The 13,511-nt window shown below is 47.6% G+C and overlaps 1 protein-coding gene across 1 annotated transcript in view; it reads left to right on the forward strand.

Annotated features, from left to right (window-relative positions):
* The window catches only part of SERINC3 (serine incorporator 3), a 118,869-nt gene that overhangs the window by 335 nt on the left and 105,023 nt on the right, over positions 1-13,511 (forward strand). The window lies entirely within an intron of this gene.

A 13,511-nucleotide genomic window follows, 5' to 3' on the forward strand; every position in this document is an offset into this window, starting at 1 on the left:
AGCTTTCCAATAGCGGTAACTATAAGCAGGGCAGCAGCACCGGATCCCAGCTTTTTCTTTTCGTGAGAGAGTACCGGACATGACCCCAGAGCAGCTTCCCTGGGATGGGCACTCACGTAGCGAGGTTGGGACGGGCTGTCCACTCAAGGTTTTTCTTGCTGTTTTTTTCTCTCTCATGTACTGTACCATCCCAGACCTATAGGACGGTCAAACCGCCCATTAGAAACCAGTGAACGGCAGGGTCTTCTTAACCTTCACAGCTGTGGTTTAGGAAATACCTCTTTCTACGTAGTTTGCATAACAAGGGCTCTGTGCCTCCTCCCTCTCTTTACTCCTCCATAGATTTCACAGAACTCGAAGAGCACAAGGGCGTGCACCTACCATTAATTAACAGTTTGCCACCTTTGTTGCTAAGTAGACACCTTCTCACATTTGGGAAATGGAAACATATACTTTTTGGGTCTTTCCTTATCATCTTGTGAGATCTAATGTATCTGAAAGCATTCCATTATCTCAAGCTCAACATCACCCGTTTGGCGAACGTTGCCTGTACAAAAGCTCATAATCTATCATAATAATCAAAACGACTCAGTAAAATTAATAACATTATTCATTTTAATATTCTCTTTGTGCATCTGGTTGGGTCATCTGCTTTAAAAATAATTTCGCCCATGATTGTGGAATCGTTTCAAACAAACAAAGACTACTTCCGCCTGAATTTCTCATTGCAGTGTAGTTTAGGGTTATATTATAGTATTGGTTGTTTTTATTCACATTACTCCTCTTCTCATAATAATTATATGACAGTGTTGAATAAATCAAGCACACACAATACTGGCAGGGCTACAGAGTAATCGCAGTACCTGTTTAGTACTTCAATTCAGCAATCAGCTACTATACCGTGACAGATTAAACTTTGAAGAGAACATGCTAGTGCCCAGCACGACTTGTCATGCATTTTTTTTGCTTTCGTTTTAGCTGCGATGTGTTTGTTGTAATCTGACATTTATGCAATGGTTGTTTGATTATGTGTCATGTTTGTGAAATACATAGCCATGTTTAAAATGTTGTGACTTAAGGAGCTTACAATTCAATTGACTATTTCTATAGTACAAACCAAACAGACTTGTTTCTCATTTTAGTTGATATTATCACGAGACCAGATGGAACTCATTATAAACCCCATATTCATTATTTGTTCATTTATCAATTACATTATCGTTCAAATAGAAAGCAGTTTTTTACCTTAAACAAGTTAAGGCTAACAGCTGTGTTGATATGGAAAAGTCCCAGGCATAGTAATGGACATGCACTTCTACCCTAAGTGCCCCAGCTGCATGAATATCTGGTTCCCTAGTTCTGATTTTTAGTAATTGGCAAACATGTACCATGTATGTGTGCCATGACCTAGACCTGTCTCACAGTGAAGTGGTCTTGTTAGTCCAGGGGGGTGCACCATGCTCCATCCTGGGAGTGGTAGATGGCTACTGCCCTCACCTGGAGTTGTGTCAAGTGTACTGTGATTGCAACATACTATTTTGTGTTTCCTAGGAACCGGTAATGTGAACAGTCCTTTTTACCCATGCCAATGGAGTGGTGCCCAACAGCCTACTCAAGTAAAGTTCCTTGGCTGTGTACTTAACTCATCCTTGCTCTTCTTGGATTGTATGGATCTCGCTGTTGGCGGCGTCGGCTTCCGGATTGGAGTCAACAGGCCTTGGCAAGGTCCAGCAAGGTCCAGGGGGCTTCTCCTTTGCAGGGAAGCAGGGGCCCACCTGGAGCAACCAGGCAGGCGGTTCAAATTCAAAGGTTCGTCGTCACAGAGGCCACTAGCCAACGGGCAAGTAACCGGACAGACGCGTCGAGCACAAAAACACTAGCAGGCCCCACGCGGCACTCGTGGAGTGTGGAGGGCTGTGCGTCGGTGCAGAAGGTGCTCGTGGTTAGGGCTTCTCAATCCCCAATGCACAACTCCGAGGATGCCTCAGAAGCTGCACAAGTAGCAAAGAGCAGGTTATTCAAGATGGCCGGTCCCACTTCTCTCGTCGCCTCCACGGGTCTCAGCTTTGCTGTGGCTGTGGATCGGGGTCAAAGAAGTCTGGAAGTCTGGCTCTTGTCGGACTCTGTGCTCGGGCTCCGGCGGGAGCGTCGACAAAGTAAACCGCAGATCACTGGATGGTGCCTATTTGCACAGGGTGGTCACTCCTTGACCACAAGGGAGATTCTTCAGTCTTCTAGTTGCAATAGAATGTCGAAGGTCCAGAGTTTCGTTTCAAGTTTCAGTTCAGGATAAAGCTAAAGTCTCTTAACTCAGCTCCTACCTATATACCAATCTGAGGGGCTGGATTACCTGCTAGGTCCCTCCTATGGATGGGACCAGGGAAGGGGTGGTTACACCCCTTTCCCTTTGTCCAGTTTCGCGCCAGAGCTGGGGCTGGAGTGCCCCAGCAACTGGTTCGAACCGGGCTATGCATGGGACACCTTGTGTGCCCCAGGCAGTGTCTCATTTCATTCAGCCCTCCCTGCCCCAATACACTATGGTCTGTCTGGGGTGGTGCTAGCACCTCCCAAGACAGGAAACCTATTGTCCAAGCCTCCCTCGCTGGAAGGACTCCCAGTAGCAGGAGGTCAGACTTGTGTCTGTGGCAGCAGCATCCATTTTGTGATGCTGAGGCTCTGGTTAACTTTAATCGGGATTAACAGGAACAACATGTCTTCTCCCTCTAGAAGGGTTGAATGCTACCCCCGTCGCCAGAACTGGCGAGGGGGTAGAATTCCAAAGCGTATGACACCTTACACAACATGTTTTGATAAAGCCAAACCAAAGTTAGCATTCAACCGCGAGGATTATAATGCACTTAAGAGTATATGGTATGGCTATATCATAGAACAGCTATAAGGACATGGTTCCAAAAGCTGCAGACAGGCTCAGCTCATGCTAGAGCACCATCTCACATAAAACCAAGCACTCTGCCTCCAGGATTGTTTTTTTTTTTTTGAAAACCTTTATTGTACATATAGTGCTCACAAACACGGGCCTACAACCCACCGGGCTGGCCACCACACAGCAAAAACATCAAGAGCAATGCACAGATTGCCACAGGATACGAAGGCAATGAAACAGGAGAAACAACAAGCATCGTAGAGCAGTTTCAGGAACAAGCATTAGAAAGGTAGTTTTCTTTTAAAAGACGGGGCGGGGAGTATAGGATCATGACGGGCCGTGAGGTAAACCACAGGGGCGGGGCCGCGGCGGGCAGCAACCCAGCGATCGTAGAAATACAGGAGAAACAAATAAGAGAAAAATATACCAATAAGCACCGGTCAAAACAATGGACATAGGGAAAGGCAATTACGCGCGCTGTCCAATGCCCACCCACCGCAGCTGCCACCCATCCTACCAAACATCAAAGAAGAGGACCCAATCACAAAAACAATACGAAACGCACCCCCAATAAAGGAAGGAAACCCCACAAAAGGGGGGGGAGGGGAGGGAGAAAGAAGGAAAAGGAAAAGGAAGGGACTCCAACCCAAACACTCGCCCCCGGGCGACAAAACAGGAAAACAAAAATCCGATACAAAATAAACAATAATATTTTCAAGAAAACACACATAGCAAATCACAATCATCGTAATACCGGAAAAGAAATACCCCAGAAAGACACCAGGGGGACACATGACGAGACAGAGCCCCGAAAAAGGGATACTCAAGGGCCATAGAACCAAAAGGGAGAAAAAGTGGAGGAAAAAGACCCCCCAAAAAACAACAGACCCCCCCACCCACCCACAAGCCCACCCTGCACCCCTGCAGAAGGCTACGGCCTACCCCCCAGCAGCGTGCCTGTCGCCCTAAATAGAACCCGAAATATAGAAGAATAAGAGCAAGGTAGAAACAAAGACAAAAAGGGGAGAGGGAAAGGGAAAGGAAAAGTATCACACACGGGAGAGGGCCAAAAACAGTATTATCTGCATCCATCCCACCACCTGTGAAAAAGGGGGGGGTTGAGCCCACGGGAAGTTAATAATATCAGGATAAGTTTCAGGAGTCCCATAAAGTGACACATCATCATACCAGCACATGTCGATTATCAAACCAATACAAGACTACCGCATATAAAAAGTCGTTTCAGCCCTGTCCTCGTTTGTCCAAAGTTGTAACCGTCCGAACAAACAAAGACCAAACTGCGAGGAACCAAGGGCACAGGGGAAGATCCAGCGGCAGTCCTGAGAAAAAACGTGAAAGAAAATACGGAAGGTCCAGGAAAGTCATGGTACGACGTACACACCGCAGGCACAGTTCCAAGGACAGGTCCAACGAGGCAAGCCAAGCCGGGTCGGCACCGGCGCCACGGCCGGGGAGCCGATGCGATAATGAACAGGAAGGATCATCGAGGCCAGGCCAGGATACAAGCGGACCGCGGACCAGCGGCCGAGGCAACAAAGCAGGACGATGAAGGGCGTCGGAGATTCGCCGACCCATGGATGTGGTCGCCGCCGAGGGCACAGATCCCAGGAGCACGCCAGCCGCACCCTGCAACGAGGAGGCCAAATCCGACGCCGGGGGCCCGAAGAGCTCGAAAGGAGGGTCCGCCTCCACAGAGGAGACAGGCGCAGCCATGGAAGTCCGCCAGGAGGTTAGTGCATCCAGGACAACTTGAAGTGCAGGAAACCCTTTACAAGATCCGGCATCCGGGCCATGTGGCGGGCCCCCAGTGCTCGCCCAGGCCCGGCAGAGACATCCAGGGTCGGCCGCCATCTTAGGAGCCCAGCAAGTCCTCGGCCGTCGGCAGCCCCGGCCGGGGCAACACCAAGGCAAAAGGAGGCCAGCCGACCGGCGACAGGGCACCCCGAGGCAGGAAGGAGACCCACCAGAAGAAGGGGATTCGCCGGTCCCCCCGTGCCGCCGGCCCCGTTCTCCGAGTCCGGGCGGAAAATTCAAGATGGCCGGGCCGGAGAACAAAGGGGGGTCCAGGCCGGATAGACGAGTTGGCTCTTCAACGAGAGGCAGCGCCTTCACCCCAAGGCCCAAGTCCACCGGGTCTGCCAGCGGGCACAGCAGGCCTACCCGCACATCGGCCTCCACAACCACGTCCACCGCGCCATCAAGGGCCGATCATCGTGTTCCGTCCGTCCCGGCGTCACAAGGAGGTCCAGGCCGGCCCGCCCGGAGGCTCCGAAGCGAGCGGGATCGCCGCACAGGATCCACCGCACCCAGGATCACCGGAGCAACGGGTAAGTGTCTGCAAAGTGTCCTCAATATAGAAACACAGCAAGGAGGGCTTCCCGGGGCAGGATAAGTACAGGATAAACGAAGAAAACAGGCGGGTGAACGGAGCCGAGCTAAAACGCGGCCATCTCGGTCGCGAGCTAGGCTCCTCCCCTGCCTCCAGGATTGTTAAGGCCTGCCATAGGAGTGACTTATAGGTGCATATGTGTCTATACATAAAGTTAGATATAGCAATACTATTTCTAAGCAAGGGGTGATTACACAACCTTGCCCCAGCTGAGTGATCAGCCAGTTGTGTCAATTTGGATGGCCAGCCAGGGGTGGCATAATATATGCTACAGCCCCTGGTAGGCCTTGGGTGCACCTATGCCCTGGGTACCTATGGTACACTATACAGGGGCTCACAAGGTGACCCAACATCCAATTCGGTATGTACCTAAAGTACACGGAGTCCATTTTACAGTGAGAGCAGATGGCCTGTGGCCCTGATTAGCAGGATCCCAGGCCAACTAAGTTGAAAACCAGCTAAACACTAGGCAAAAAGTTGGGGGTAACCATTTTCAGATATCCACCTTCCTACATACCCCATCTCCAACAATTTACTGGCTGCAACCGCGAAGTTCCCGCCACGTGCCTCAGTACACTTAGCACGAAGGAGGATTCGGTGTAAGCTCCATGTCGCTGGAACGTGGAAAGACATGCCCCGGAGTTTTAAGGCTGTGATTGGGTGAGTCTGGAGCAGGGCTGCAGGCTTGGATTAACGCCTGTAGAGCTGAAACTTTCCAGGCCAAAGCCATACTTTGATGCTCCTCTCTAGTGCGGCCAGTACCTGTGGAGTCTCCTCCTACGGTCTGCCAGAGACATGTTGGTAAGCTTGGAGAAGAAGAGAAGGAGTGGACCCACAGGGAAAACACGACCCAGATCAGTGCTAGGGCTTTAGCTTATAGAGACATTCTGTGTGACTTATTAAATGTGCTCTGATTGCATGCAGAAGAAATACTGTTTTTCTTACCAAAATAAAGTATTGGACTTGACAGTGATTTTATTGGGGGCACTGTGGGTATTCTGAGTTATGAGCATAAGCATACCTACACTTACCTCCCACTGAGGAGCCTTGGACTGCTTGAACCACGCCACTACCGAGTTTTGTGGGCTGAAGGGCCCCATAGTAAGCCAAGCCTTGGGAAAGCAGGAGCCAAATGCCACAATCTTCACAGATGATCTCAGTGACCCCTGCTTGCCTCATGACCTTCTGAAAAGGTTTCTGACTAGCAGTTTATAATTCAACAGTACATGTAAATAAATCAATATGTAGTAGCAAGAATGTAACACACACATAAAGATCGCACATGGGGATTAAATGCTGAAATAACTGCTTTAATATGAATTAGTGACTTTCAGGTTACACACAATCCGTGGAGTTAGCTTTGTTGGGTTATAGAGGTGTTGTGATTTGAAACTCTCAAAATTATATGAACACAATATTATACTACCTCTTTCTGGCGATTTACATTTTGGAAGATAATACATCCCATCTGTTTTGTAAAGATCTTCCTTCTCTTAGGCAATAGGAAAATAATAACCACTTACCATTCATAAGCGTTTTTAATTGCTTTTAATGCTTGCTCTAAGAACTGAATCAACTCTAAGTGCAGCCTCCGCTAGAGGCTCTAAAAGGATGATGTTGAAAGAGAGAATGGAGGTGTGACAGAGCGCAGTCGGTGACAGATAGCTGTAATTGAAAAGAGACAATGAGAGAAGTGACCTGGTTTTCTGGTTGGGCTCACTAAGGAAGAATACCAGACTTGCTACCCTTGGAATAGTTTCCAGGGTGTCAGCCTGTGGGGAAGCTGATGGATTTGGGGCTTAGAGAAGGCAGGGCCCAGGAGAGAGAGCAAGGGCGGAATTGACTGGAGCACTCGCTCAAGCTGGATGGTTGATCACTTGCCGTCATTGTGGAAGTTGCATAGCTATCACTGGTGCAGCATGGCTGCGTCACCGGGCCCAGAAGTGTGATGGACCAACTGCAGCCAAATTATGTTTTTTTCTAACCTTCGTACTGGGCTACAGGTGGAGCCATTTTCCCTGTTTGCAGGGCCCTTGTCACCCCGGATACACTACTATATTCTAGAATGGACAAGGATTTTTTGAGAGTCAGAAAATACAAGTACATTTTGATTCAGGATTGGCCAAGAGATATTCTATTTTCAATATATTTTGGATATTCTGTCCATGATTCAGAGAATGAAGATGATGTTGCTTTGGCAAAAAAAAAGAAAACCATCTTCGCTACGCGTGAATTATACTCTCTTGCTTTCTACTTTAGATACCACATCAGGCATTAGTGGTATGCTTGTTCTCAGACTAGAATCATTGCCTTCTGCCATCTGTAGTTTTGGTGTTGGGTTCTGGAATGCATCACTGCATCATCCTAAAAACATGGTGGTGTCCTTCATGGTGTATGAAGACTAGATCGGTTCTCCTCTGTCTCCAACAGGAGATTGTTTTGGTGTTGTCACTTGTCTAGATCTGGACATGGCAGCAGTGTGTTCACATGGCTACACAGTGTGTATCTTTTTGTGAATTCTCTGGTTTATTTATGACAAGTGATCATTCTCAACTTAAAATGTCTATACAAGATCTGCGGTCTTGGGTCAAGTACCTTCCAAAAATGCTTGGGTATGGTGCATAGCTGCCAAAGTTTCAGATTGCTATGTGTGACATTTTCATAATTTCAGTGTAATTATGAGTGACATTTCAAAAACTATGAGTGATACTCTCTTGCGAGCAAAGTCAAGCAATGAAGACGAGGAAAACATATAAACATATAAATAACAGAAATTACACTAATTTGAACAATGAAAAACTCTAAGAATATCATCTTAAAACTGCTGCAAAGCACCTGAAATTGAAGGGCACTAACCTAGTGCCCTTTTAACCTGATTGTACTGTTAAACAAATGTGTAATCATGATATTAAACATTAAACAAGTCTTTCACAGGCAGTACTTTAGTAACACCAGTTGCAATGCACCAATGATGACAGTGGCTCCAAGTCTACCTCACCCACACCCAAAATGAGTTAGAGTAGTGCGGTAACGCACTAGCTGAAACTACAGTGAGGACACAGACTGCGTGATTGTAGTTTAAGGGCAGGCAGGCAGCTTAGTTAATAAACGTGCTCTAAATAACACCATATTTATTTTCACTACACATATGTCTTGTACTCTCAAATAAAACTGCAGACTGGTTGAAAGCTTACAGGCAAGGGTGGACTTCCTTTTCCTCTTTACGTTGCATCAAAAATGACTCCATTTATGATCTGTGTATTTTTTACATTTTCATGAAAGGAATACCTTTGTGATAAGAGTATAACTCTTAGATTTAAAGATGCAAATTTGGTGGCCTGTGGTCAAATGAAGTGGACATGTGTTTTAGCACTCCACTCCTGACTCCCAGAATCAGCATCCCCACAGTGCTGTGTGCCACAAACATCACAACTGAGGGGTAAAGCTTGAATGAATACCACATATGCAGATTTGTGAAGCACTGCCCACTGTTTTTCTGTAGCTGGGAAAATTAGCCCTGGAGTATTCCAGAACTTGGTACAGCAGATGACATTTTGGGCAGGCCACAGGTGGACAGAGAGGAGATCTGCCCATATTCTGTGGTCACCTAACAGGAGCATCACTAGAGGGCAGCCGCAGGAGTCAGATGGACCGCAGAACAATGCAGTGTCCAAGTGAGAGGGCCCTGGAGGATACAAGATCTGATGATCTCATGACCGTGCGCCAGCCGAAAGAGTACATTTTAAGCATAGCAAATCAGTGCAACTAAGAGATGATTACTGTCTGTTCAGGTACTTACTTCTCTGCAGTTGGGCCCCGTGGTGGCAGTTGCTAGGACTGGAGGAGACTGCCGTGGCAACCAACACAGCATGTTTCTGGCACACAATCTGCTTCACAGGACTCAGACGACAGGACTCTGCTGCTGAACCACTCTGACGACCCGGGCTGGCGTAGTTCATATTCAGCAGCCTGACTGCTGGCGCCAGTGGGTTCCGCCGGGTCTATGAGATCAATACCGCTGTGGTGGTGGTGCGAGTGACCACTTGCTCAGCTATTGTGCCCACAGGGGTTCCCGCGGCCACGGCGGACCGTGACTGAGCCGCACGGCTGTGCAGCACTGCGTGCAGTCTCCCCCGCAGTGCCCGATCATCATGCGGCAGCTGGCTGATTGACCCTGAGTGACTGCCAGCAGGTGGTCGATCATGCTGTGCCGGCGTCCCGCCAATCCAACAACACGGCCGGGCTGGATTTTAATACAAATTATTGCCCCTCTTGCGCAGGCCTAGCAGCAGCGCACTTGACTCAGACAGTCTCAGAAGTATGACTTTCTAAGGGACGCCACGCGGACCGGACGACACAGCTGCAACTCCTCCAGTCGAGTCCCTGGTCCAGCCCCGCCGCTTCTGGTCACCGACCTCACTCATACTGCCACACTTCCTGTTCCAGGAGGACGTGAGGCCGGATTTCAGGCAGCAGCCAGGCAGATTGTCAGTAACATTGTAGCAAGCACTTAGTCGGAGAGAGGCAGAGCAGATCTTTAACTGTTGAGCTGCTGCTGCCGGCATTGAATGAAGTCTGCTGTGGCCCGGAAAACACGCTGTCAGCGCCGGCGCGCGCTAGCACCTGGCGTCAAGTGGGCAGCCATGTGGTCAGTGGCAAAATGCGTGATAATGCATTTCAGTGCGGTGATGCGGGAACACCACACTGAAATGCATTAGCGTCACACCTGATGCGTGATACTTGGCAGGCCTGATGGTGCAATTGCAGACTTCTGTGTCTGATTCTGATTGTCTGATTCTGATTGTCTCCTATGTTCCTCATGCAGTCAAAAGCCATGCTCCTAACCACTGAGTGAATCACAACATCAGTTTGACTGAACACTTTAACACAGCTACAGTTCGTCCCGTGGTCTTGGATCACAGAACAAACACATGCAATCAGTAATTAAGTAGACCTTCCACTTCGATATTACACGGGCAGATTGTTTTCTAAGTAATCTGTGTGAGATGACACCACACGGATTCACAACTTCCTGATGGCACAGGCATGTTATCCAAAACTCCAGAGACCCTCCTTCTGTTCTCTTCAAGCATAAAGGCAAAGCCAACTAGTTTCACTGGAATCAAGGATGGCAGCAGTGAATGAATTCAGTAGAACTGCAATTAGCAGAAGTCCCTGGGACAGCAAAAGCAGCTGCCTGCTTCTGATGTGTCTGAAAGTACTTAGTTTCTGTTTGTCAGATTGTGTCAGAAATAAGGAGCCTGCACTGCACATGATCACTTTATTGATTTGGTCCTAAACTACTAACTTGTACCGGTTGGGGTTATGGGGTACCAGATCTTCAGTTATAATATTTGGTTGCCCAGTGCAGCTATGCTCAGACATGGTACCATCCAGATGCAAGGATCCCATATCTCAGACCGGAATCCGATCTAGTCCTCCCTGAAACTCTGGCTACCATCTTTCCTACAGGCCTACCCAGGGACCCTAAAGATATCCAAACTGTGTCTACCACCAGCTGGGCATGGGAGAAATTGAGGCGAATAACTAATACACCCACCCTCTACTCTTCCTCGCTTCCTCTCCCAAACGATATATGGTTGCCAATTACAGGCAAAAAAATGATTCAACGTACATGCACTAAATTTCAGTTTACTAAGTTGGGCGACCTATTTCCAGAGGGGCATGTGTTCAAGTCCAACAACGAGACCCAATTCCCTGACGCAACATTTATGGACAAGTTCATTTTATTGCATATGCGGTCAGCATTACATACTATCTCCCCGGATTTCCCTCTCGAACCTCCTTCTTTCCTTCCACTCATTATGGTGATAGACAGTGATAAGGGTATACATCTCATATCCAAACTTAACAAGACCTGCGCTGACATTATCCCTCTTAATGACGCAAAGATCCGTGGAGACTGGGAAGCAGACTTGGGGAACCAAATTACAGATGACCAATGGTTTGCATGCTGTGCAATGACGCAGAATGTTTCTATTAATATTTGCCACAAATTAATCCATTTGACATTTCTTCGCAGAACGTACGCTACTCCGGCTAGACCCCATAGAATGGATCCCTCCAAACCCCATGTTTGCCCTTGATGTGCGACCCCTTACGCTGATTTTGCCCACCTTGCTTGGACATGCCTTCGTATACACACATACTGGGTAGAAGTGCATAGGATCCTCAGCAAAATGGTTCAGCTTACGATAAATCCCCTGCCTGAGATTGCCCTCCTTGGTTACGTAGTCCAGCTGGCCCTGAAACTGCGTAGGTTTGTAGCCATTGGCTTGCTATTAGCCAAAAGAGAAGTCGCCATTCACTGGGGCGGCAGATCAGCCCCCACGGTAAAGGGATGGCTTACCAGCTTGGCGTCCTGCTCCAGAAGAAGCGAAATCTATGCAAGCACAACTCCTCCCACATCTAGGCCCAGAGATATATGGGGCCCTTTCCGAACTTATCTTGAAGCACAGCAATCGGCCCCGCGAGTGGGATAAACAACCTGGGGCCTCCTTACTATGTAACTGGATTACAAGGTACTCCTCCCTGGCACTTGACTCTCTCAGGGTAGTGGAGTGGAGCAGCCCAAGGCTTCTCAAGGAGCTGGTGTTGAATAGTCTCTCGGAACATAGTAAAATGGCTAAATATATTATTATAAATGAATGTCCAGTCAGTACTTTGCTTCTGTAAAAACAAAAGCACCACACACAACTAAGTTTTACACCTAAAATTGAGATGAGGACTGAAAACCAGAGCTCCTGAGCTCTTTCCATCCCAAGGATCTGAATTCAATGTTTTAATGGTACTTAAGCAATAGGCTCTGTGGTTCACAGTTAAAATGGGGCCTTAACCTTTGGTCATTATTCACAATCACAGTTTACAGTGCTCTGTCGGTGTGATACACAGTTTACTTGCTGCTTCGTGGTGCACGAAGACCATCAGCATGATGGGACTGTCGCTGTTCAGTGTGTTCTCTCCATTGTATGGAACTCTAGCTGCATACTGCATAGGTGACCCAGCAGCCAACGCTGCACGAAGAAGCCCTGGTGTCATTAAATAAAAGTAACTTTCCACATGTTCCGATTGCTATTCTTCGAAGGCAGCACAACTATATCCCTGTGCTTGACGAAGTGGGTGGCACTACTTTAAAGAATGGTGATGTTTGTAGGGTTTCTGTGCTGTCACACAGAAAATCCTAACACCCATCCAAAGCACCACCTCCCCCTCCAAATAGGCCAAAAGAGATCAGTTTGTCTTCCTAATGATGGTCCAGGGATATAAATGGAGGTGAAGGGATGAAGGGAGGCAACGTTCTGAGCTTGATCTGCATGCTGCACAGTTTATGGAAGTCCAGAATGATGACAGAAGGTTTACTCAAGTGCCTTTCCAACAGAATCCTTGTGCTTTTGTAGATATTTACTGTAAGTGTGAGATCTTCAAACATCCTAATGGTACCCAAAGGTTTCAGTCTTGTGGATATCAGTGTTAGGGGAACAAAAGACAGATCACAGGCCAGAATTTCAAATGATGCTGCAAAAGATGTATGCACAGTATGAGGCAGCGAGTAAAATAAAAAAATAACATAACTTCTCTCCAGCTAACTCCTGGCCAGTAGATGAAACTGATGCAGTACTCTAGGTCTCATATAGGCAACTAGGAGCACACTACATCTGGAGAGCTTGCCTCTGAACATGCTATTCCTGTCCTGTTCTAACTAGAAATGTCTCTTTGTCGACTTCTAACCTCGAGCTGTGTTGTTCAGTGTCTAGGACATCAAATTTTTTCAGGGTCACAGGCCTACACTGATGACATAACAGGTAGGAAGCTTGGTGAAAACTTCATATAAGGAAATGCCATACTTTTACTTCCTGTTGAAAGACTGTTTATGAACACACCCATGTTATCAACCTCAGAGGACGTAGGAACATATTTTGGGTATATGCTGGTCCAGTGTTCTCCACTCCAAGCAGTGACAGTGTGAATGTCTCTACCCACCACCTCCTACAACCACAAAAATGTTTTTTTGCTCTCTGACTGTAACTGTCTAGTTCTGGCGTCTCTTGTCTAGTGAGGACGGAAAAAGGGCCCAAATGTTGCAATTTCAGTATGTGAACTCCATTCAACGCAGGGTTTTGACGCAGCATGGGCTTAAAAGTGACTGAGTGAAATCTTGTAGATTTCACTCAGCCACTTTTAGGAGGCGTTCTTGCG

This window comes from Lissotriton helveticus, chromosome 7 (assembly GCF_964261635.1).
Source record: "Lissotriton helveticus chromosome 7, aLisHel1.1, whole genome shotgun sequence".
In the NCBI taxonomy this organism is placed as follows: Eukaryota; Metazoa; Chordata; class Amphibia; order Caudata; family Salamandridae; genus Lissotriton; species Lissotriton helveticus.